General features: G+C 57.2%; 2 long non-coding RNA genes across 2 annotated transcripts; both read right to left on the bottom strand.

The window, feature by feature from the left end:
• Positions 1-6,998: 6,998 nt before the first annotated feature.
• Positions 6,999-18,844, bottom strand: LOC116881286. Its single transcript, XR_004385383.1, has 3 exons — positions 18,830-18,844; positions 9,478-9,558; positions 6,999-7,084 (listed from the first exon to the last, which is right to left on the bottom strand). It is a non-coding gene; the product is annotated as an uncharacterized LOC116881286 (long non-coding RNA).
• A 942-nt stretch (positions 18,845-19,786) lies between these two features.
• Positions 19,787-24,185, bottom strand: LOC116881285. Its single transcript, XR_004385382.1, has 3 exons — positions 24,022-24,185; positions 20,699-20,761; positions 19,787-19,880 (listed from the first exon to the last, which is right to left on the bottom strand). It is a non-coding gene; the product is annotated as an uncharacterized LOC116881285 (long non-coding RNA).
• Between the last annotated feature and the right edge of the window lie 715 nt (positions 24,186-24,900).

The following is a 24,900-nucleotide window of genomic DNA, read 5'->3' as shown; positions in this document are numbered from 1 at the left end:
TGCTCTCTCCTGTGCGACCTCCGAATGCTTAAGGGCCCCAGGCCTGGGTCCTAGACCCTCTGCTCTCTTGTGCTTTCTTCCCAAGTAACCACGACAACTGCCATGCCTCCAAATACTATTTATGTGCCGATGATTCCTAAATTCATGTCTCTGGCCCTGACCTCTCCTGCAGCTCAGACTCGTAAACCCAGACACTTAGTCCCCACCTCTGTTAGGATCTGTACTAGGCATCTTCATTTACCCCAAATAAAATTCCCAAGTCACCTCCACACCTGCCCACTTGCTGCCCCTGCCTGCTCCGATCTCTGTGAAGGACCCAGAAGTGTCTACCTGGGGCTCAAGTCCAACACCCAGGGGCAGCTCACTCCCACAGGCAGATCCCAGTGGTGCTACCATAAATATGTCTTCGGGGCACACACAGCTTTCCGCCCCTGCCACCCCGGCCACGCTCTCCTGCTTAAACCAGTGTGACCGCCTCTTGGCTTTCCCTGCCCGCGGCCAGAGGATGCTCCAAAGACGTCAGTGCAACGACACCCCCGGCTCAGAACCTGCCAGTACCTCTCCAGCAGCGGTTAAAGAAAACCCAGCTGGCACGGGTGGGAATGTGCTTGGCAAAACTGCGGAACTGAATTCCACACTTTATTTAATTTTAACTTATTTAGATTTGGATTTAAAAACTTACACTTGACTCAATTATTGGCAAAAATTTAAACGTGTCTAAGCAGCTCAAAAACAGTGTTTGTAGGGGTAGCTGCTCTCTAGGCTGTAACTGTTGTGAAATAGAAATGCCGGTCAAATACTCCCAGGGGAAATCCAGAGCTCCGATCGAGACATGCTGTCCTGAACTGCCAAGGCTTAGTGACAGTAAAATAATGTGAACTATCTCACGAATGATTTTTAATATGGAGTACATATTCAATTTATAATATTTTAGATACATTAGGTTAAATAAAATCTATTATTCAAATTAATCTCACTTTTTTTTTTACTTTTTTTTCATGTGGCTAGTGGAAAATCTCTTTTTTTAAAAAAAGATTTTATTTATTTATTTGACAGAGATCTCAGGTAGATGGAGAGGCAGGCAGAGAGACAGGAGGAAGCAGGCTCCCTGCTGAGCAGAGAGCCGGATGCGGGACTCGATCCCAGGACCCTGAGATCATGACCTGAGCCGAAGGCAGACACTTAATCCACTGCGCCACCCAGGTGCCCGAGTACTGGATTTTTTAAATGAGCATTTTTTTTTTTTTTTGCAGGGGTGGGGGTTAAAAGTAATGGATCTTATAATGAAGTCGGGACCCCACAGAAATCCGTAGTGTAGAAAGCTAGACAGAAGTCGCAGGGACGGTCACATGAGTTGTAGTTTCACACACACACAGATCTCAGGACTGTTACATGCTCATCTCCTCCCAACGTTTCAGGTAAAGTGGAAACACGCTGCCCACAGGACACACGAGGACACACGGGAGACCCTGGCAAGTTTTGCGCAGCTTCCGTGCAGGCAGCGGGCGTCTCCAACTGTCCTTTCGGCGAGCTGCGTGGTGTGTCAGTGTGCGCCTGAGGCGTGACCGATCTTCCCATCCTTTATAGAAAACTGCGTCTTTTCCTCGTAGTCAGAAGCAATGCAGTGAGCATATTTATATACGGTTTTTGGCGCGCTTGCCCAGTTTCCTGAGATGGGCTCTCTGGGTCAGTTTTGGCACAGTTTAATGGCTTTATACGCATTTCCAAGTGACCAGCCAGAGACTTTGGGCTGATTCTCACTCCCAGCAGTGATGCTTGGACACTACCCCCTTCCTCCCACTGTGGCCGACACCAGGTGTCCATCAGTTACGTGAACTTAGGAAACCTGACGCGCAGAAACGACTCATTCAGCGAGTCTGTGCCAAGCACCGCTGGGCGCCCTCCTTACCCTGCAGATCTGGGATCACTGGCGAGACCGTCCTGAGAGCCTGTGTGTTTCAGGTCCCAGACGCCGCGATTCCTGCCGAGCTCTCCAGTTGGCACGCCTGGAGCATCTGCGCATGCGTGGCTGACTTGCCGGCACAGGACCGTTGGCCCGCCTGGAGCATCTGCGCATGCGTCACTGACTTGCCGGCACCGGACCGTTGGCCCGCCTGGAGCATCTGCGCATGCGTGGCTGACTTGCCGGCACCGGACCGTTGGCCCGCCTAGAGCATCTGCGCATGCGTCACTGACTTGCCGGCACCGGACAGTTGGCAGCGCCTGGAGCATCTGCGCATGCGTGGCTGACTTGCCGGCACCGGACAGTTGGCAGCGCTGGCTCTGTCCCGTTGCAGGCTGTCCCAGGTGTGTCCCTGCCTCCCTGCGCTTCGCCACACTTGTCTGTTTTACGGACTCAACTGTGACGTCATGTTTCTCTTCACAGTGCCCGTCCTTGGAGCCACGCCGAGAGAAGTCCGCTGAGATTATAAAATTACTTCTGTGCTCGCGATCGGTTTACCGCGTCTGGGCTTCTGCTCTGGCGCGTGCTCTGCCATGAGGGACGGGGCCTTCTGACGTTTCTCCTCACTGTGGACGGGACCTGGAGCTTCACTGGTGGGGACACTGGAGGGGGTGGCAGGAGGACACTCCCACTCCGGGTCTGGGAGTGCTGTCATTGCTCCTTCTCCCTCCCTCCTTGGGGTCTGTGGTGGGGGTGAGGCTTGCTGGGGACAGGCAGGGGGACTTCGTGGCTTTGTGGCCCCTCACAGCCCCAGCCGGGACCATATTTCCAGGGGCTGTTCCTTGCTGCCTTGCATCTGGGGGCATCTCTGGCTGGGCGTCCCCCCCCCCCCCCCCCCACAGCCTGGACCCTGGTCTCAGGGACAGGCCCCTCTGAGTTTGTCCTTGGGCACGTCCCTCCGCCCTGCGGCCTCTCCCCTCTTCCCTCTCCGCTGGGGTCCTGGATGTTTAAATCTTTAATTTGCCTCTGCCGGTTCTCTGTGTGGCGTGTGTGGAGGTGCTGATTTGTGCTTTTCCGGTAGGTTCACGCGTTGCCCCACTCCTGCCGAGCAACACGGCAAGGGCCATGCGTCCTGCGCCCAACACTGCGACTCGGAGCATCCGGCTGCCTCACTCCGTCCCTCCGAGGCTCCGAGTGGGGCTGAGTCACGCGGTCTTGTTGGCTTCGAAACATGCTCACCCGACGCCCTTCATGTTCGCGTCCCAGGAGGACATCTCGGTGACCACCGCTCAGTCCCTGTCCCCCGATACTAGATGGCCTATGTCCGCGCTAATGTTTTCAAGGAGCCCTCGGACAGACCGCCATCTGGGGGAACTGCAAGTCCTAGCATTTCCGGGGAGCAGAAAGGAGGCAGTGAAGTCTCACCGTTCGGGGTTACCACCAGGAGCTCCCTGCAACCCGGGAGGTGTCGCGCATCTCCCCAAACCACAACGCTCATCCCCAGGACCCACATGACCATGACCTATTTCAGTTTGCGCAACTGCAGTACGTGTGCGGTTTCAAACCTAAGACCCAGGATGGCTGCTTTCAATTCCAGAGGGACAGTGTTCCATCTTTCAACGATGACGATGACGTCAGCTGTGGGGTTTTAAGAAACCACGCTGCTGAGCTCCGTCACGCAGCACACCACTCGCCAGCTTCACGGTACAACACAGCGTTTTCACAGCGTCCGGCAAATGTCACCTGTGCCCGCAAACAATTTTAGGACATTTCAGTGACCCTCCCCAAAAGAAATGCCACCTAGCTTAGCAGCCGCCCGTCGCCACCCCAGCCTCCCCACTCTGGCCCCAGGCAACCATGGCCTCACTGTCTGCACGGACTGGCCTGGTGAACATGCCGTGTGCCTGCGCAATCGTGGACACTGCAGCGTCCTGTGTCCCTTGTGGTTTACAATGTTCGTCCACGCCGCTGTGCGCGGGTGCCTCCCTCCCTTCCTGGCTGGGTGACACTCGTCGCACGCATGCAGGATGCCCGTTTACCCACTCCGCAGCTGACGGACATGGGGGTTGTTTCTACTTTTTTGGTTGTTAAGCATAATGCCACTGTGAACAGAAGCGCAGAGGTGTTTGTGCGGACAGAAGCCCGCCACGGGGTTGCTGGCTCCCGCCGCAAGGCCCCCTGGGGCTGTTGGAGGGCCCGTCGGGCTCGTTCCCAGCAGAGGCGCTGTCTTTTGCTGCACCTGCCACGTCCAAGGGCTCCAGGCTCTCCACGTGCTCACCAGCGCTCGTCACCACCCAGCACATCTCAGCGACAGCCGTCCTCGCCAGTGGCAAGCAGCATCTCGTGACTTTGATGTGCATCTCTCCACGTGCTCATTGGCTGTCCATGCGTCTTACTTGGAGAACACTCTGTTCAGATCCTCTGCCTTTTTTTATTGGGTCGTCTTTCTATTTTTGAATTGTAATAGATCTTTTTATAAGCTGGACACAAGTTCCTTATCAGGTAGAGGAGTGCAAGGAATTTCTCTTCTCTTGTGGATTCTCTTCACATTTTCACGGTGTAGCTGTAGATGTATGTTTAAAGGAATTCCGTTATCTTTATTGTGGTTAAAAAATGGTGACACTGAATTTGCCATCTTAACCAGCTGTAACGCATCGTTCGGCTGGGTTGAGCCTATCTCTGTTGCCGTACAGCACGTCTCTGGGAACGGAAATGCCGCTGTCAGCCAGGGACCAGGTACGTCGAGTCTGCGGCACTGGATGCTTGAAATGTTTTTGTGGGGTCACAGCATTAAATCAGCACACTTCCAGGTTTTGAAAATGGCTGTAAGGAGAGATGTTATGAATTTAAAGGTGAATTTCAAGACTATCTGTTCGACCTCTGGCAAAGTGAAGAAAGGAATTTTTCAACGTGTTGTCGTGTCTGGGGGCAGGCCTGCTGTGTAAGCTGGGCCCATCGGTCTTGCAATCGGTGGAAGCTGTGTGGGGAGGAAGGCCTTCCAGAGGCCTGGGCCCACCCCCCTGGGGGCCACGTGACCGTGTGAAGGGGAAACCCCCGACACCTCTGAGTGGAGACCCGGGGAGGGGACGTCCCCCTCCCAGGCACTGTGCCGAGCGTTTGCACCGGCATTACGTGTGTGGGAACGACGTACACGTCACAGAAAGCTCTAAGAACACTTGAGAGGCGTGTTGGTCTGAACTGTCTCCCCTCAAAGTCCAGATGTTGAGGCACTGACCCCCAGTTCCTCCGAACGTGACTATTTGTAGAGTCTGAAGGACGTGATTAAGTTAAAACGAGGTTGTTGGGTGACACCTGACGGGTGTCCTTCTAGGAGAGGAGATGGGGACGCAGACGCAGAGAAAAGGTCAGGTGAGGACAAAGGGAGGCGGCGGCCATCGCCATGCCAAGGGGACAGGCCTCCGCAGAGACCGCCCTGCCTTGAGCCTGGACTTCCAGACTCCGGAGCGCTGAGACATCGCATTTCTGCTGCTTGAGCCGCCCCCAGGGGCCGGATGCTACGGCCGCCCGAGCAGATGAGTCAGGTGGGAGTCGGACCAGACAGCGGCCGCCTGGGGAGAGCCACGTGCTGCTGCCGCGGCGGGGGACGGTGCGGGAGCAGGAAGGGCTTGGCGGTCAGGGGCAGCAGCGTCTTGCTCTGCCGCCGGCTGAGCGACCCGGGGTCACGTGTCTTCTGTCCGCCTCAGGTCGCCGAGCTCGCAGGGTGGGACGAAAGCTCTCGGAGAGCCTGCCCGGCACACGCACGCCCGGATTCCCACCCTCCAGCCTCCGCACTACGGCTGTCCTGGCGTCAGGGACAGAATGGATCCGAGTTCTGTCTCTCGTCTCAGGAGCGGACGGCCAGCAGCTAACAGAATGGTCTCGTTTCGTCCCAGCCACACTGCCTTTAAGAAATGGCGTTTTAGGAAGAATCCAGTCCGCGGTTAAGACCAGACGAAGCAAGCAGAGCTGCTTCGAAGACAAGATTCACGCCCATCCGCCAACCTGCCCTTCTGGAGCAACGGGGTACCTGACCTTGTAACCCAGCCAGCGCTTTCCAGCCCGCGGTGCGCAGGCTGCCGGACGGGGTCGGCCTGGGCCGCAGCCAGAGCCCGATCGGACAGAGACAGCTTGGAGGAGACTGACAGCGGCTGACAGGTCCGGTCCCCTCCCAGAACACGCTGGGGGCTCCAGTCCCTTGCGCGCAGACTGGGCCGCCTCCTGAAGCGCTCCCGTTCCCTCTGAGCTGTACCTCCTCCGTTAGGAGAAGGCGCAATTTCAGCGCATTGAAATGACTTGACGTTGGGTCATTTCCTGCCGCTTGGAAAGCTTTTTTCCCTGTAGAGATCTTGGTTTCCGTCAGGGGTGATATTCTAAGTATTTATCACCGTTGAGGCTGGACGCTGGCTGTGAACAGCCTGGCGTGCCGAGATGGGATGTCGGCCCTGGCTTTCTGTGCATCAGCCAGAAACAGAAAGTGCATACCTCACTGTACAAACATCTCTAGAGAAGGGAGGCTCGGCCGTCTGCCAGGGACCCAGCATGTTGACTCAGTCACTTAGATCAAAAACATACCTGTTTGGTCACACAATTTGTGTGGTCAAACATGTGAGGTGCCTAGAGACTCAGTCAAACGTTATTCTGGGTGTTTCTTATTAATGCTTAAATGAGTAGACTGAGTAAAGCAGATTGCCCTCCCTGGTGTGGGTGGGCCATGTCCGATGCGTCGAAGGCTAGACTAGACCAAAGAGCTGATCCTCCCGACTGAAAGGGATTCCTCCTGCTGGATGGCCTTCCAACTGGGACCTCGGTCTTTCCAGGCCTTCGGGAAATCCCGACAGTACGCAGGTTCGGAGGTCACATTTCTTCAAAGTTCATCCTGTTAGACAATCTCTTATTTTTCAAGCTCAAATAGATTTTTATTTTTGTTATTTAAGGGAAAAAACCACATTGCCTCTAATTTAGTATCTAAATATGTTCATTTTATTTGGCACTCCTTGAATAAATTGATTCTTCTTTATACAAAATAGTGGTTATATTTTACTTTCCTTCCTGCTGGTGGGGATGAGTGGCTGTCCCCTGAGGCAATCTTGGCTTCTCAGTTCAGGCCCAACTTCTGCTTGAGCTGTTTGGTTTTTCTGAACAAATATTTGTGCTTCTTTATTTTTTGCTTGAGAGTTTTGCCTGTTTGGAGAGAGCAGATCTTCTTGAGAAATCCTAGGTGTTCCTAGGAAGCTGGTTTCACACCCACCTGTCTTTGTTCCCATCAGTGTGTACTGGGCCGAGCCCTGGGCTGCGAGACTGAGAGGGGCGGGCGGACACGGCACTAGACTCCCCACCTGTGGTCCCTGGTCCACGACAAACATCCCTCCCAGGGCATCCTAGTTGCGGCCCTCCCACAGGTCCAGGCGGGTGGGTGTGTGTGGGAGCCTCATCCAGCCCCCAGCAGCCCTGGAGGCAGGTGCTCTGAGGATCCCACTTTAAGGATGAAGTCCTGAGGCTTGGGATGTGCTCTCTCCTGCCCAAGGTCACCCCAGGCTGACATAGCTTGCTGGGAGTCAGGCGGGGGTCTGAACGCAGGCCAGGCTGCCGCCCAGCCCCCTGACAGTGAGCCTGGGCCTCTGGGGCTGTGCCTGGATGAGAGCTCACCAAGTGGCAGCTCTTCAGTTTCCCAAAGGAGCCACAAGTAGAGAGAGTCCCGGGTGGGGTGTGGGGAGGATGAGCTTGCGGGATGGACAGCACCCTACAGACACGCAGAGGATGGAGGGCACAAGACAGAGCTGGAGAGGTCAGGGCTAACGTGGCCAGAGGGAGCAGGATGGTGTGGTTCAGGTGAGGCTGGCAGTGGGCCAGGTGGGGGAGAGAATCGGCAGGATCTTGGGGAGCACGAGGCCGTGACCCCGACGGGGGAGCAGCGCAGAGAGAGGAGGACGAGGTGGGGGGCCAGACTGCCCCCTTTAATGCCTCACTGCCACTGCCTTCTGCCCCCAAAGCCAGTGGGGGCTCCTCTGAGCTCTGCTGCTGGGCGGGGCGGGGCCCTCCTCCCCTCAGGGGCAGCCCGCTGTGGACCCACGCCTGTGACATCAGGTTCCCAGAGGCCAAGGACCTTGGGCCCTCCTGTCCGCACACTGCTGGGAGCAGCCCCGGCCCTCGAGGAGCGTCCGCTGCCCATCCCCCAGAAGTCCAGGCACGGGGCGGCCTGCAGGGGCGTCGTCGGGTGGAAGGGCCCTGCCTGAGACATTTGAGGCCTCGGAGACTTTGTGTTCTCACGACAGAACTCTCCAGTCCCCGGGAACTGCGAGTTCGGCAAAGTCTCTCACGAAATCTGTCCCAGCAGCAGAAACTGGCTGGTGTCAGGCCCAGTCGGTGAATCTGCCTTGAGTGGAGCAACCGCTCACCTCCCTTTCTACCTCTGATTGCACTGGGGGGCCTGCTGCGGGAAGGTGCAGACTGGGGGGTCTGGGGTCTCGAGGCCCCAGGGCTGGCTCTGGCCCCGCAGCGTCAGGGTGGCTCCTGCCGTGCTTGGTGACCACTCGCACAACCGGGAGGTCTCTAGGGATGCGTCTGGGACTCCGTCCTGGCCGGCATCTACACGGAGGGCGAGAGGGCAGGCTGGCCACAGTGACCATGATCCGGAGCTTGGAGGAGGAGCCGACGAAAGGGGGGAGACCCAGCAGTGTCCCGACAGGCTGGAGCAGAGAGGCCATCGAACCGTCCCCTGGAATGTGGGCTCCGCGAGGGCGGGGCTGCGTGTGTCTGTGTTGTGCAATCCCGAGCCCCCTGAGCAGCGCCCGGCCCGGGCCGGGTGCTCAGCAAACACTAGTGGAAGGTGCATGAAGCCGGCCAGGTTTAAACGTTTGGTCCTGTGCTTGGATCTACAAGGAGCCGATGCGTGTGGCTTAGCAGCCACATTTACGAACCCTTGCAGGTCCTCGTGAACACTAGCTCGAAATTAGGGTGTGATGAGTCCCCAAACCAGCCGGTCTTGGGGTATATCATGGGTGTGTGGTGGTTAGAAGGCTGGAGGAGTTGATTCAAATCATCTGCGTGACTACAGAGTCTACTTGTGAGAGGCTGGGAGGACAGGAGGGGACTGGCCTGGAGAAGAGGCTCAGAGGTGTTCTGGAAGGTTCCAGGGAGAAGCATGGGGCCTGGGCAGAAGCCACCAGGGGAAATTCGTGGACCAACTCCAGCAGCTAGGAAGTTGTCTGAAAGGGAAGGGGTCGGGGATGCCCAGTGGTGTGGGGCTCAGCCCCAAATGGGAGGCCGCCTGCAGTGAGATTTGGGGACCTTCCCAGGCCTGGCCGTGGGGGTATAGGTCGTCAGCCTCACACGCCCAGGATGTGGCCCTTGACTCCTTGGATTTGGACTCGGGGGGCCAGGAGCCCTGCAGTGACAACACAGGAAACCCACTGGGAGCTCCCTGCCAGTCTGCCCAGGGACCAAGTCACCTGCCCCTCCAGAGAGCGGTTCCCTGGAGCAGACGGTTTACTTCTCTTCACAGCGGGGGACGTCCCAGCAGGAGCAGGCGTCCTCCACACTTATCTGTCACCAAGACGGTCCCACGTTCCGTTTACCTAAAGTTCTTCGAAGGTTGTCAATGATTTTTTCCAGAGCTGCTAGGCTTTTAATCTGAAATATTGTTTCTTTCTCCTCTTCTGTGGGAAAAATTAAGCACAATGATCAAGATGTGACACACAGGTTGTGGTCTAATTCCAAACTCGGGTTTGTCCCCTCAACCAGGCTGTCTGGTGTTCCGCCAAGGCTCTTGGCCTCTCCCCTGCACTGTCTCCCCGGTCCCCGCGGCCCTGTGGCCCACCACGAAGCTTTCCTTCCTTCCCGTCCATTCAGAAAGGTGGCGGGAGCGTCAGTGGGGTTTCCTTTGTCCACACACTTGGCTTGATAACAAGTGTCCAACAGGGCTGCATGCGGTCCTCTCTCCCTCTACCTTCTGCCCTCTTACCAGGCAGCACCGTCACGGTGGGACAGCTGGCGTTAAGAAGCCAAATGTAAGACTGTGCTAGAGAAGGCCAGCCTCGGGGGAAAGGAGAAGCGTCGCGGTCAGTTCCATCCTGCCGCTCAGCAGCCCGAGAGACCCCTTCCAGCCCAGGGAGGAGAGCCAGTGGGTTTCCCACAGGGGTCTGCTCTGGTGGCCAGAATTTCACGTTAGAGATTCATTCCTTGGAGCCTACTCTAAACCCTCTTTGCCTCACAATCCCGAGGCACGGCTCGGAGGACGATGTTACGTTGACTATACGTTTACGTCTTTGGAGAAGTCAGTGGTGGAGCTCAGTGTACCCCACGGACAAGGAGTCCAAAACGTGTGGGTCGCTCGGCACGTGGAACAAAGGCACTCAAGACCAGCCCTCTGCGAGCCTGTCCGTGTGTCTGTCTGGGGCAGAGGCTGGAGCTCAGGGAACCCCTCCGGGGGGGAAGCCCCCACCTGTGGCAACAGGAGCGGGAAGTGCTCCTGCTCCCAGCGGCGGAGCCTGTGTTGAGGGCCGAGCGCGGAGAGGAGGGAAGCCTGAGGGGCGCCCCAGCTGCGCTGACCCCAGGGGCCCCAAAAGTGTCCCAGGTCCCGGCGTCGGACCATTTTTGACCTGCATCGTCCTTTCTAATGGCTCAGCCTAATCCATTAGTCCTCAGGGAGGTGTTCTGATAGGACACTGTAGCAGGTGCTCCTGGATGGCCCAGCCCTGTGTGGCAGGGCCTAGGTCTAAGGCTAATGGAGGCCACCTGCCACGTGTCCCACTGTGGGATTTACAAGGTATACCCCAACCTTTCTGGACAGGACCTTCAACCTGTTCTCCACCGGGCAGAAACCGGGCTGCCCCAGGCCCCACCTCCCCACCCCATGGTAGGTGCCCCTTTCCTGGCCCCTTTCCAACTCTGTGCGTCCCAGTGTCACCCCCCGGCAGAGCGAGCACAGCGGTCTTCTGGAGGTGCTCTATCCCGGTGCTGCTGCTGTGATTAGGGGGTAGCTTTCCGAGTAGCCCCTTCTCCTGCCTTCCAAGGAGGGGGGTGGTGGGGCTTCCCTCTCACCCACCATCACGCTGCCCTTCAGCCTTCCCTGCCCAGGTGTCTCCCTGTCCTTCATTCCCTCTGTCCCATTGGCTGCCAAAATCTTAAAGAAGTTTCCTACAAGATGGGAGAGAATATGGACTGAATTTTGATGTCTGTACTGTGTGGGTCCTCTACAACCGGGACCCAGAGCAGGAACCCTGCATGGCCTGAGAGCACTGTTGATCCCTAGCTGGTCGATGGCCTTTGCTCTGCTCCTGGGCCATAGGATGGACTCTGTATGTGTGGGAAGGCACACTGGAAGAGCCCCAGAGGTTGGTTCCTTTCCTGGGAAGTGGGGTGTCTGCGATTGGCAAGTGACCTACCAATTGTGGCTGGAGGACCAGAGACAGCAGCCCCTACCCAAGCCCAAGCCTATCCCAGCCATATGCCCAAATGGCTGGAGTTCCACTGTTAGAGATGCATTTCTTTGAGAGATTTTCCTTGTTAAGCTTTCTCTGCTCAAACACTAATAACCACCAGCAGAACGGCCCTCTGGAAATTCAGGGGGCTGATGGCAGCCATCCCTGGCCCAGGAAGTGGGACACACCACTGACCAGATGACCAGACTCAAAACCGCTCTGTGTGTCCCTTAATCCCGCGGCTTGAAGTATTTAGCCATACAAATGAGGTCACTACTTGGAAAAACGATAAAGGTGGGTCTTAAGGAAGGGACGGCACACGCACATGAAAATGGACATTAAGGCCATTGATGATGGTAGCCCAGAGCTGATGATGGATTTCGGGAGGTGGGCACACCCCTGAGTCTAGCCAGAGCCTGAATGGGCCACCTCCAGGAGACTGGCTGCATCCACCTGTTCCACCTCTGCTCTCCCGACCAGGATGGGGGCTGACTCACACCCCCAGGAGGCTTTCCTGAATCAAGCAGATGGCTTGGGCGTGAGGACGGAGGAGGAGGAGGGCAATGGCTGCTGCTAGGTGGAAGGTCATTGGGGGAGGAGATATCACTTTGTCTTAGTTCAGTCTGCATTTTTGTTAGCATTCTTCTGCGGGTAGAAGGTTGGCATTTCATAGAACTTTTTGAAAAACCCTAAGTGGGAGTTCTGGTGTCCTCTTCCTAGTTGAGTCTACTCACCCACACATCCCGACTCAAACCTCTACTCAGAATGCAGAAAGGAAGCAGCTAAGACTGCTGGGAAGAGAGCAACACAGGCAGGTATGGAGCTGTTGGCCACAAGGGGAAGGAGTTCATGCGTCATTTGTTTCCTTCCTGGCTTTGCTCCGAGGCTGTGAGGCTGTGACATGGGCCCCAAAACTCGAATAGAAACTCCATCCTTCTGGCCCCAGGAAAAGGAACCCCTGAAAGCCTGCATGTGCACCAGGGAACTCGGGAAGAGAGAACCCTGGAGAAGTGGACTTCCTAGTTCCGTGTGTGGAACCGCACCAGCCTTAGTCCAACCCTGGAGCTGCCGCATACACAGGACATTCTAAATACAAGAGCAGACTCTCTGGGAAGCAACAGGTTCAAACCACTCAAAACTGGCGAGATCAAGTATGCCGGATAAAGGCAACAAGATGGCATGGCGTGCTGCAACCAGAACACCGACATTTTCCGGAGGGTTCTGTCGAAACAACGTAACACTCACCATGTCCAGGATTCAACACACAATTCCTCAACTTAGAGAGAACCAGGGTGTTAGCGCCAAATTTGGGGGGGGGATGTAATTGACAATACCAGCCTCAAGATGACACAGATGTGGAATCATCCAGCGAAGACTTCAGAGCAGCTGTTACAAACGTGCCCCACGAGGTGAAGAAGAATGTGAAGGGGATCTCTGAGTGCGGCGGGGGAATGGCTGCGCTACAGAACTGAAAGGAAATCATGGAGCTAAGAAGGAGATGTCAGAGATGAAAATTTTACTGATGGGGTCCACAGCAGACGGAGGCTCCAGGAACTGAGGACCGAGCTGCAGAAATTATGGGAACGAACCTGGAAAGGAAACTACAGAGAGAGTGAGTGGAGTCTCAGAGACCTGTGGGACAATATCAAAAGGTATAATGTATGTGCAATTGGCGTCCTGGAAGAATAAGAGAAAGACTGGGGCAGAAAAAATATCTAAAGGAAAACATCCTAGTGGTAATGTATAGGTATTGAAAAAATTGTAATTGATCAGAAACTTTTCCAATATATGAGGCTTCAGGTCTAGGTGGTTTTAGTGGTAAATTTGTTGAGGAAGAAATAATACTGATGTTAGTCAAACTTTTAGAGGAAACAAAGAGTTGTCACAGGCCAACTCACTGTGTGGGGCTAGACTGTCGCCAAAACAGGACCGCGATATTATGTGAAAGAATGACAGGCCGATACTTAGGAATACAGATGCTAGATCCTTAGCAGTACTGGAACTGGTGGAAAATGTGGAGGAAATCTTTGCAGGTAGAACAAAACAAAAACTATAAAACAAACAAACCTAAGGGAATTAATGCATCATGACTCAATGGGCCTTATCCCGGGAATGCAAGGTTGGTTCAGCAGCCAAAGCCCACTGTAATCCATCATTTTAACATAATAAAGAAAAGGAACTGTCCAACCATTTCAATACATACAGAAAAAGCCTTTAACAGAATTCACAATAAAAACCCTCAGTAGAATAAGAACAGTGGAGAACTTTCCAGACTGATGGAGCCCATCTACGAGAAACGTGTGGCCAAACCTCAGACCGCAAGATAAAGGACCAAGCTGCGTCCTGTGGAGGCCTGGAAGAAGCTGCAGACACGCTCTTCTGTTTAAGACCTCACGTCTACAGTGTCGTGTGCAGTCCGGGGCCCCGGATGGGCTCTGGTTCATTTCTGGCAGGCAGAGAGTTTTAACTCTCCAGCCCCTCCAACAGTGGTGGCTCTTTGCTTGAGTCCTGAGGGTGTGAGTCTGAGACAGGGTTCAGAGCCTTGCAACCTCCCCCAGCAGCTAGGGTAGAAGAATCCGGGAGGTGGACAGACTTCTGGCACGGCCTCCGTGCTAACCAGTCATCTTGTTCTCGGGCCTCCTGCCCTGCCCCTGCTACCAGGAGAGACCTGTGGAAAGGAGCTGGGGGATGGGGTAAGATCCCGCCCACGCTGATGTGCAGTCCACGCTTTAAGGATCAGCAAAACCTTAACTGGTTTCTTCGTTCTTGCACTGTTAGAGTGGGAGCCATGCTCTTGGCAGCTTTCTTCCCAACTAGAAGCGGATGTCTGGAAGCGCACGTATTGTCCCTCCTGGGTCCTTCTGTTGCTGGCTGCTTTTACTCTCAGCCATGGTACGTGTTCTGCGTGGGGACGGTGGGCTCACCTCTGGCAGGGCCTGTGGCTGGGAGCACCACGTGTGGCCTGCGGGCGCTTTGCCGCACTTCTATGTTTGCTTCTCCCAATGGTCTCAGCCGTGTCGATGCCAGAACCCGGGCGCCGCGCTGTCAGCCTCGCCCAAGTGAAGGATGGAGCCCTCATGGGCCTGCTTCTAAATTTTCAGGCAACATCAGTAGACACTTTGCTAAATGGAAGAAAATATTAGCGGCATATATCACAGACAAAAGATTAGCATCTGTAATGGATAAAAATTTTTTAAAAATTCAGGTATAGAAAAACGAGAAAAAGATGTTAACAGATAATTCACAAAAATGTGCTAAAATGACCTGTCGACATGAGAACATGCTCCAGCTCATTTGTACCTACAGAAACGTGAACGAGAACAGCTCTGAGATACAGTTTCTCACCTATCGGGTTGTCAAGAGCTGGAAAAGCAGACGACTCGCTCTGTTGTCCGGGCCACGGAGAAGGAGGCACACGCCGCTGGCGGGAGCCCAAGGGGGCACAACCTCCTGTGGGCTATCGGGGCGTTCCAAAGTGACGACACACTCACTCCTCTTCCCCTCAGCAACCCACCGGTGGATTTCCACCCTGAAGACACACATCCTACATATGGAGACACCTATGCGAGAGTCACGGCTTACAGCGCCGTTTGCCGAGTGTGGGAGGAAAGCCGAAGGCCCACGTGTGGGACGGCGATGGAGGAGCTACGGTGCGGCCGCAGGGCGTGGCGTGTGCAGAACTACGCAGCTGTACACGCTCCTCCGAGGAAGACGTCTGTAAGCCCATGCGGGTGACCTACGATCCGCGGCGTCAGGTCGAGAAAGAGAAGCGCCAAATATCTGTATGGTGAGGGACTCTTCACACAAGGACACAAGGTTAGAGGAAAATACGCGCCATCACACCTCCGCAAAGTGGCTCAAAAGCATCTAAGACGCATGACATAAAACAGTAAACAGAGTGATCTGCAAAGAAAGGCCACGCACTTGGGCCTGCTCGTTTATGCTCAAGGGAGCGTGGGAAGGATACACCAGGAAAGGATGAGCTGGTCACTAGAGGAGGTGAGGCGGCAGGTGGAAAAGGGGCCGGGGCACGTGGTCCAGGCACCAGGGGAGACGGTGCTCTGGGGTACATGATTTTTTGTAGGAAAATCATGGCCGTGTTTCGTGTTCTCTGAAAGACGGAAGTAAAATCAACCTTGATGAAAAAGGGACCCAAGAGGGACAAGAGCAGGTAAATAACAACCACAGCAGAGGGTGGGAAGAAAAGAACCGAAAAGGAACTTTGGAAACAAGCATCTGACCGTGTGTTGTAGGGCTGAAGGAGGAAGTCTGTACCCACGCCTGGCCTGCGAGTTACTGCCTCTGTTCTCACGGGGTGGTCATTGCTGAGAATTCCTTGGTTGCTTCCGTGTGTCCTCGATGAGCCGATGGGTGACGTGCTGTGTGAGACTGAGCTTTCACGCAGGTCAGAGGGAGGAGCTACAGGTCTGTGGGATCGGCCTGAGTTCATGGTGCCCAACCCCTGAGCAGGGAGCTGTCGAAACACAGATCTGGGCCCACGCACATCTTTCCTGGCTCTGTGTCCCCAGAGGGCCGGAAACAACACCAGAGCGGCAAACACATGCAGCCCTGACCCTGGCTTCTCACCACTGCCCTCCGGGATGGGCTCTGAGCTGACCTGGCTGCCCCCAAGCCCGGGGCCGGGAGAGTGTATGGGGTGAGGGGGACTGGAACATCTCCCCATGTAAAAAGTGACACATTCTCAAAAGCCGTGGCAATGGGCTGCCCTTCAAACAACAAAATTGGACAAACGGAAGACATCATCACAGTGGTTTGTAACCCACGGAGTAACCCGCAGCAGCCGACAAACCACCGTACGTTTACCTGATCCAGAAGAAACAAGTAAACAGAGACCTAAGGAGGAACCGCTCTTCCTTACACACGCAGGAGAAATGGGGAAAAAAGAAAAAAAAATCACCTTTTGGCAAATACTAGAGTCATAATTTTTGCAGGTAAGAAGCAATGGATGCAACATTAGTGAAAATACGGCGAAACATAGGATATTTGGGCTGTCTGCGCGTCTTTCCCCAGAAGAATGATAATTGTTCACAAGGGGAGAAAGTCAGCTCGATTATGGAGGAAGCTGGCACGCAGGGCCTTGAGTGCGCTCGGAGTAAACGCTCCGAGGACGAGATGGAGCAACGCCCGCATCACGCACGTCCTTGGGGGACCCGCAGAGGGAGGCTTCGCAGCAAGGCTCGAACGCTCTTGCCCCACAGGTGTAACCTGAATCCGGCCACGGGCAGAATTCGGACAGTCCCCAATGGAGAGAGATGCTATGGAGTAGAGGGCCAGGGAGCTCCAAGGTCATGAAGGACAGAAGCCGAGCCGCAGCGGGAACCACGGAGGCGGCGGGTAACTGGCGTGCAGCATCTGGATGGATCCCGCTGACCCCCCGACCCCCCGGAGGCGCGTTGGTGAGGTCACTGGAAGAATTTGGATCAGGTCTGCAGGTTACCAGCACGTCTGCCTCAGGGTGAGTGTCCCGGTTGTAGTAACTGCTCTCGAGTTACCTAAGACATGACCGCTGGGAAAAGCTCGGCGGAAGGAACACGGAAAACCTTCTGTACCACTTCCCCAGATTTTCTGAGTCTAAAATGATTTCGCAACAGAACTCTTAAATGTCGCATCGTCTGTGTTTCCCCCGTCCTGTTGCTCTGTTGGCCGACGTGCCGAGCCTCGCTCTGGTGCCCTCGGGGCTCTCCGTGCACACACACACACACACACACACACACTCAGCAGCGACCCGCCCTCCACGTGCAAGTGGCCAGAGGCCACCTGCCTGTCTGCACCAGTTTGCACACTGATCTCTTTATTGCAGTGGACCGTCCTCAAGTCTGCTGAGGACATGGCCCTCCAGCTGCACAGGGATTCGCTCCCTGTCCCCACTGTAGCCAGGAGGCCTTAGGGCAGGCAGTGGGGGAGACAGCCGTGCCCCCCCCAGGGGAGGACAGTGCTCTTTCAGGACCCGCCAGCTTAGAGACCTTATCAGCACCCAGTGACGCCATCCCTCCTGGGCTGCTGTGCAGTCAGGGCTCCTTGGGGCCACCCCACCCCACCAGGGCTCTCACTCAGGCTTCTGTGGTGACCAGGCGGGAACGCCAAGGCTTTCGTTCTCCTGGTACCTCTTCCTGCTCCTGGGTCACAGCTGCCTGGGTGCGGATTCCCAATCCACCTCTGGCCCTTCACCGAGCCATGCCTCAGTTTCTCCATCGGAACAGCGCTCTCTATCTAGGAAGCTGTTGCCAACGTAGGGAGGAGGCCATTTTGTTAGATCGAGGCCTTCGCCCCGGGGCCCAGAGGAGGGCAGTGTGTGCGCCAGCAGCTTGGGGCTGTGCGGGGAGGGGGCTCTGCAGAATCCTCAGTGGGCCACAGAGGTCTCGGGGCGCACATGCTGGTCTACAGTGCCGTCTGCCACTGTCCACGCACGCACCACACGTGTGGGAATTTCAGGTCGCTCTGGGGGTGGGGCTGGGCACCAGGACCCCGTGAGCCGGCCGTTTCTCTGATCCCTGCACCCCAGACACCATCTCTCCCCTCCCCAGCTCTCGGTCAGCTCAGGTTTCCCTGTCCTTGCTTATTTCCTCCTGCTTCTCCAGTGAGTGACACGGTTGCTATGTGTGTCCCTGAAGCCGGTCCAGCTCATGGGCTGTCCCGGTACAGACCCGCGCTTACCATCCCCTGACGCACACTCACTGCTCCAAGGCTGCCTGGCGATGCAGTTGATCTCCACGGCCCTTTCCCAGAGTCCGTGGGTGGGACAAATCCAGGGGACCAGAAATCTTTCTTGCAATGAGCCTTCTACGCTTATGCCACCCTCCAAACACCAGCGGCTGGGGCCCGAGGCCAGACTGAAATGCAGATTCCGGGTCCCCCTGCAGAGATGCTCAGTGGGGCCGGGAAGTAAGTTTTCAAATCAAATCCTCCCTCTCCTGGGCCTGGTACCAGGACGTGGTCCTGCCTCCGGGCCCAGCACCACGTCCCGCAGAGCAGGCGTCCTGTGACCTACGCAGGCGACCTTTCCTCTGTGCCATCTTTAGGGTAAAGGAAAGATCTGTCATCCCGTGGCACCCATCGGAGCCTTGGCAGACTGGAATTCATGTCAGCCACCTCGGCTGTTGGAGGGACGCTCTTCCCCACTCCTGGGGGCCTCCCTGGCTGGGGGGAGGCACTGGCTCTCCCCACCCACCGTGCCCAGGAGGGACACTGACCTAGCTGAAATGGGAGGGGCGGGAAGTGTGGCAGCCCTTCCTGCAGACGGCCACCTGCTTGCGGGGACATTCCTGTCTTCCTCCCCCAGGCCCTGCTTTGCCAGGGCCAGGGCCATGGGCAGGGGCTGGACAGAGAAGGGAATTCTGCCCGCCAGGGTGGGGAGGCGTAGAGCAGCCTCCCTCTCTGGCCACACTGTCACCCTCCACGATGGGGCTGTCCCCATCGGCCTCTGCCTGGCTCCTCCATCCTCCCACTGGGCTCTCGACGCAAGCAGGGGTTATGGGGTTGCATTTACCATTGAAGAAAATCCCAGAAGAGACTTCCTTTCCATGGTCCTTACGAACATCCGTCTTAACACTTTTTTTAGTGAGGACACCTTTGAGGAAGAACACGGAAGAAAGAAGGAAACGAGTTTTGCTTGCGCGCCTACGGGCGTTCCGGTCCACACTGAGGCGCAGGGACTGCCGGAGGCCTGGTCAGGTTCTACTGAAAACGTGCAGCGGCAAGTTCGCACGTGAGGGAGTCTGGCCTCGTCTGACCGCCTTGCCCTCAGCCGGGGGCCTCGGCGGTGTCGGGCGACGCCGTGCTGGGAACTGGGGTTTACATCGAGGCACGACTTCAAGGCAGGGCTGACCTCTCCTGCTGCTGAATGTAGTTCGTGCACAGCGCGTGGATTCGGATACCGGCTCCGCCCCCGGCCGGTGGCGCCCCGACACTCGCCTTGGTTCTCAGCGAGCTGGTTCTCGGGTCTAGGTGCCTTCCGGACACCGCGAAGCTGCCCTTGGGAAGAGCACGTTCTTTATCTTGGCTCACTACCCGCCGGGCGGCCCTGGGTTGGTGCTTTAGACCCTAGTTTCATCCCCCGTGGAACGGGGTCAGGCTCGCCGCCCACCCTCTCAGCAGGCTTCGGTCCGCGTCCGTGTGCCGACGGGTGGGAGCTCCTGTTTCCCTGCGCCCCGGGAGCCCGCGGCGGCTGGACCCCATTCGCAGCCCAAGCACGAGACCTTGCTTGCGTGTGCACCCCAGAGACCACCCCAACATAGGGGGATCTCGTCTCTGCCAGCCCAGGCCTCTCAGTCTCAGGAAGGTTCTAGAAATGGTTTGGGACAACTGTGTCTTTCTCATTTTCATTTGCTTTTGCCCCAGAAGTAGCTGGCCTTCAAGAATGCGGAATGATGGGATCGTGCCTTTACCCCCACAAACCCAGGAATATACGCAGTTATAGGTTCAAAAAAATGTATACTTGCTTTCTTTCCTCATATTCGCTGTTGATTTTGGTGGTGGTCTTTGTGTTATAAGCAACGATGAATTACTTGGATCCAAGATCTCCTGGACTAGAATTTCATCTTGGGAAAAGCACACAAAGTCATGTTAAAGCCAGCGGTACAGGACAATACGCTTTTGCTCTACACAGACCTAAGGCCTCCTGTGAAGCCGGGACTGGAAACAGGGACTCGAGGAGCATCGTGCACACGGGTCGGGGACAACAGTGGAGGCCTCCCCCACCCATCCCCCCGACAGTGCGTCCCTCAGGGCACATGTGAGCTGTCCCCTGGTCGGCCCCGCCCCCAGAGCACCCCGGATCTTCCCCCATCCCCCCAGTCTCTGCCCCACGCACTGGTCGGGGGCCTGGCCGACGCCCTGCGGCGGGGAGCTCTGAAGCCACAGGCTCCGCGGCTCTTGCTGGTGGACCACATGAGCCTCGGGAGACACAGATGTCCCCCTCTCACGGCTTCCCACTCTCCCCCGGGCGAGGTGTGGGGTGGAGGCGGGGGGCAGGAGCCTCGCTTCCCCTTCTGGGCTTCTGTGGATGAGCCCCACAGCGTCGTCAGAAATCCCAGTGACTCTGTCTTTTCTTTTCCCCAGGTGGTCGGGACCTTGGGTGGCCGGCCCCAGGATGGTGTGGGCGCTGGTGACTCTGGTCCCGCGGGGACCTAGACGGTCAGACCTGCCGGGAAACTCAGGAGTGCTGGCCAGCCCCCTTCCTGGTCCTGGGGGTTCTTTGCTCCTGCCGGGCTGGTTCGCGGGACTCGGGGTTACCTCCCAGCTCCGGACGGCCGCAGGACTGTGATTCTAACTTCAAACCGAATCCCAGCCTCCACCCTGTGCGTCCACTCACCCTCCCCCCCACACACCGGATATTTGACTAGAGGAAGCTCCTTACCAAATACTCCAGCCACGTTGTCGTCCAGAATTTTTAAATTTGATGGCGTTAAAGTGGTGCGACCTGGGGGGAAATAAATACCCTGATAGTTTAACAATTCATTGAATCTGCACGGACTTCTCTCTCCGTAGTCTGTTTTGGGGTCCCCGCCAGCCTCCTGCTGAGGGAAAACGCTGCCCGGGGTTCCCAGGACTGGGCTCTCCTCTGGAAAGCAGTGAATGAAGCGGCTGTGTTTGGAGGGACGAGCCCTGAGCTGGGACTCCTGCCCCCTTGGGCAGTGCTCACGGGCACCGTCCCTCAGAAGGGAATGGTTGTCCTGGCTCCAAGGATGACGCCCTTGCAGGGGCTCCGAGGACAGCCGACCAAGAGGGACACGCATGTCCTTTTGTGAAAAGTACACCGTTGCCTCCTCTCTGGCTCCAGCAGCAGGTGCTTGGGGAGACCCGGGGATAGGAATCTGGGGAACTGGGAGTGCGGACTGCTGTTCCCTCTGGGGTTCCCTGGTGGGGAGGGGTCCCAGACACACCGGCCACCCGCTCTCCCCACTTCGTCAGCAGAGCGAGTCCAGGTGGTCTGTCTACAGGGAAGACGCGGGGTCTCGTGGGGGAGACGGCCGGGCCAGCCGCGGGCTTCCGTGGGATCCCTGGACCCCGACCTGCCGCCTTCCCGGCCTCGCGGGCCCGAACCCACTGTGCTGGGGACCCGGAGGTGTGCGGTGGCTGATGCTCGTCTCCCCGCTGTGGCGGCACCGGCCAGGGGCTCCCTCCCACTCTTCTGGCTCAGAGCAGGGCTGCCCCGGTCCCTGTCCTCCACTCGAGGTCAAGGTCAACCTCTCATCAGGCCTCAAGGTCGCGGCGGCTCCCGGAGGGAAGAGGGCAGCCCCGGGACACTGCATCTGGAGATGCTCGGGTTCCAACAGCAAACCAGTGACGACGCTGATTTTCAAATGGGTTTAATGACGGACAATCTGCATACCAATGGACTCATCTGCGCGCGGAGGGCTTGGAACAATGCAGGAAATGTCTGTGAGAAGGTCTGCGCTGAGATGACAATCGCTTCGCAGTGTGCTGACCTTCCGCAACGCGGCAAAGAAGTACGTTCTCTTTGGATGAGGCATTAATGAGTCATTAAGAATGGGTACAGCTGCGTCTGCAAGCACTTTGTTAAAAATATTCTTTTCATTTTGTGTCTGTCCCGTAATTATAAGGGAGGCTTTGTGCGAGTCAGCCAGCGAGCGTGTGCAGAAAAATATTTATGTTTTATAATATCCGCACGGTTTCTGAAGTGCGTTGTCGACGGTGGCTGCTGGGCTGTGGTTCGCCTGTCGTCACCCCGACCGGCAGTGTCTGGGCTTCGAACCCCTGGCGCCGGAGCTACCAGGATCCGTTGACCACTCCTCCTCCCTGTTTGCACAGTGTCCATCCCGGCCAGCAGGGAAGGGCTCCCTGTGGACCTCCGCGGTCGTGCTCGGTTAATTCTTTGGGGCAACCGAGGCAAACCAGGCCCGCGGCTGCCGCCCCTGTCTCTCCCTGGGGTCAGGCCGAGCCGTGTGGCCGCCGGCAGCGGTGTCCGCGGACACGATAACCCCCGGAGGCACGAGCGGCGACAACTACCTCCATTTTGGCCTCAAACCGTCTAACTGATGAAGAGCTTCTTTCCGGCTCATCTCCTCTCTCAGGCAAGCATCGCAGAGAGCAGAGCGTCCTCCGATGGGAGCCGACACTGGCCCCTCAAGGGTGAGGCCTGACCAGAGCCGGCTGGACCCCGCCCAGGACGGACCCCACGACAGGGACCCGCCTGACATTTCCGCCCACCTGCCCGCACTGGCCTCTGGTCCCGTTTCCTCCTAGAAACTGCGAGCGCGTTCGGCCCCTCGGAGCCGGTCTCTGAGAGGCTGGTCCGCGGTCCCCCCGGGGTCGTCCCCACCACTGTCTCTGCCTGCGGACCTGGTCAGCGCGAGGGGCCACCGCTGGTCTGCGTGGGGCCACTGCGCCCCGGCTGCGAGCCGGAGGAGCCCCAGGGCCGGCTGTCGTAGACGACGGAGGCCAAACGGCCCTCACTGGTCTTCCGAACTGGGGAAGGTGCCGGTGGTCACCTGGGGGCTCCCCGGCCCGATGGGAGGGCAGGTCTGGGAGGGGACAGGCCGGCTGCGGCTGCCGCGGGCGCTCTGTCCGTCCGCACTGAGGGCCGTTCCTGGGGACGCGGGCTCGCGACAGTCGTGGGACGCTCGGCCCCACCCCCGTCACAGATCGTTCCGCACCCACGGCCGCACGAAGGACACTGTCCTTTGTAGACGCCTCAAAACTCCGTTTCCATAAGGAATGGAAGCTGGGAGCGATCGTGTCTTCCCGGACCGCCTGCCTTCTCACCCCGGCCCAGCCAGCTGGCCCGTCCCCTCGGGTCACTGTGGGCGCGGCAAGGGTGGGAGGGGGAGTGCTGTGCGGGGCTCGGGGCCAGCACCCCTGCTCCTGCTCCCAGGGGTGTCTCTGCTCCCAGGAGAGCAGCACCGACCCCCGAGGGACGCTCTGGGGCCCGGGTGTCCACCTCTAGGAGCTGGGGCTGGGGACTGTCCCGTCCCCTTTCCTTCTGTCTTTGGGGACCTCCGAAGAAGGTGAATGAGGAAGCAGGTGGCCAGAGCAATGAGCTTCCTGGTGGGAAGTGAAGGGTCATGGGGCACCCCCTTCCTGCCGCCCTTTGTCCTCACGTCTTGTGAGTCACAGCGTCCCTACCCCTCCAGGGCTGCGGTCACCCTCCACGCAGAAGGGGCCAGGATGGAAGCACCGGAGCCAGGGGTGCGTGGGGACCTGCCCGGGGTGTGACTGGAACTGTCCCCAGCAAGGGCCTCTGGGGCGGCGGGGACTGAATCCGGCTGGGGCAGCGGCGGCAAAGGTTGCTGCTGTTTTGTCTGCGTGTGAAGGACGCTGGAAAGTGCAGGAAAACCGCCTTCCCTGCGCCAGCAGCAGTGTGCGCGGCCCGTGGCGGCCTCCACACTCCCGGGAGCAGCAGGCGCGTGTGTGCGGAAAGTGCGGGACGCCCCCCGCGTGTCACGGGGACCGGGCTGGGCTTCTCTCGGCTCCTCCAGCACTTTGGGTAAATGAGACATTTTCCGTAATGAAAACGGTCGCGCACGCCCCCTCCTACGGAGTTCTGGATCAACAAGGCTTCCAGGACGGAAACCTGTTCCACACACGCTCCATCCTCCCCCAGAAACAGATGAGGAGGTAGACCAGGAATCCCAAGGACCCGAGGGACAAGCCGTGGTGGCCGGATTCAGCCCCCAGAAGCCAGCGTTTCTACCGCTGCGACAATATGCTGTGACCAACCTGAAAATATTTTTACTGGTTGGAGCCTGGCTTCTCGCCAGCAGGACAGCAGCAGGACAAACAGGGTCACTCCTCTGCTCCCTGCCATGTTCCCTCCAGCCAAGGAGGAAGACCTTCCCCGAAGGCCCTCAGCTTGGTCTCCGGGAGACCGTGGAATGTCCGGCGACCTGTGACGTCATATCGGGAAGTGACCCGGGTCCTGTCCCATGCGTGGGGAAGGGAGGGTCATGCTCAGGGTCTGTGACTGGGAAGGAGTGGGAGGCTGGCTGGGTCTCGGAGATCCGTTCTACTCGCTCCTGTTCTGGGTTCTGGTTCCTTCTTCAGGCCTGCGGATCTTCTGTCTCTGTCCACAGCATCTTGGAAGCTTATTGGTAACGCAGTCTTGGGACCCAAGTCAGATACCTTGACTTAGAACCTGCATTGGCACCAAATCTCCCGGAGATGCCCGCGCACACTAAATTTGGGAAGCCCCGGCCTGCAGCGGTCATTACTCTGGCTTTGGCAAGGGGAGAAAAGGTTTTCCTTGACTGTCTCACAGTTCCTCAATGGGTCTAAAAATTAAATCGACAGACACAGATTAACAGGAGAAAAGCATACAAATTCATTCAAGACACATTTTATGTGACACAGAAGACAGCATAAGGGCATGAAGTCAAGGAGACAGTCTGCTGAGTGCTTTATGCTGGGTTGGAACAGGAGCTGTGGTAGAGGAACGGGGCGGGCGCAGGCAGGAGTGGGAGGGGAGAGCCGTGAGCGGTGGGGAACAGTGGGGTTGGCTTGTTAGGGTTCTCTGTGTCCCTTTGTCTTCAGAGATATGGACACTCCTTCCTTCGAGGTGTAAGGTCTACCTCTCCCATGAGGGTTTTATGACCTGTTTCA

Source organism: Lontra canadensis, unplaced genomic scaffold (genome assembly GCF_010015895.1).
Source record: "Lontra canadensis isolate GAN:19392208 unplaced genomic scaffold, GSC_riverotter_1.0 scaffold73, whole genome shotgun sequence".
Classification (NCBI taxonomy): Eukaryota; Metazoa; Chordata; class Mammalia; order Carnivora; family Mustelidae; genus Lontra; species Lontra canadensis.
This window is presented reverse-complemented; position numbering and strand designations above follow the sequence as displayed.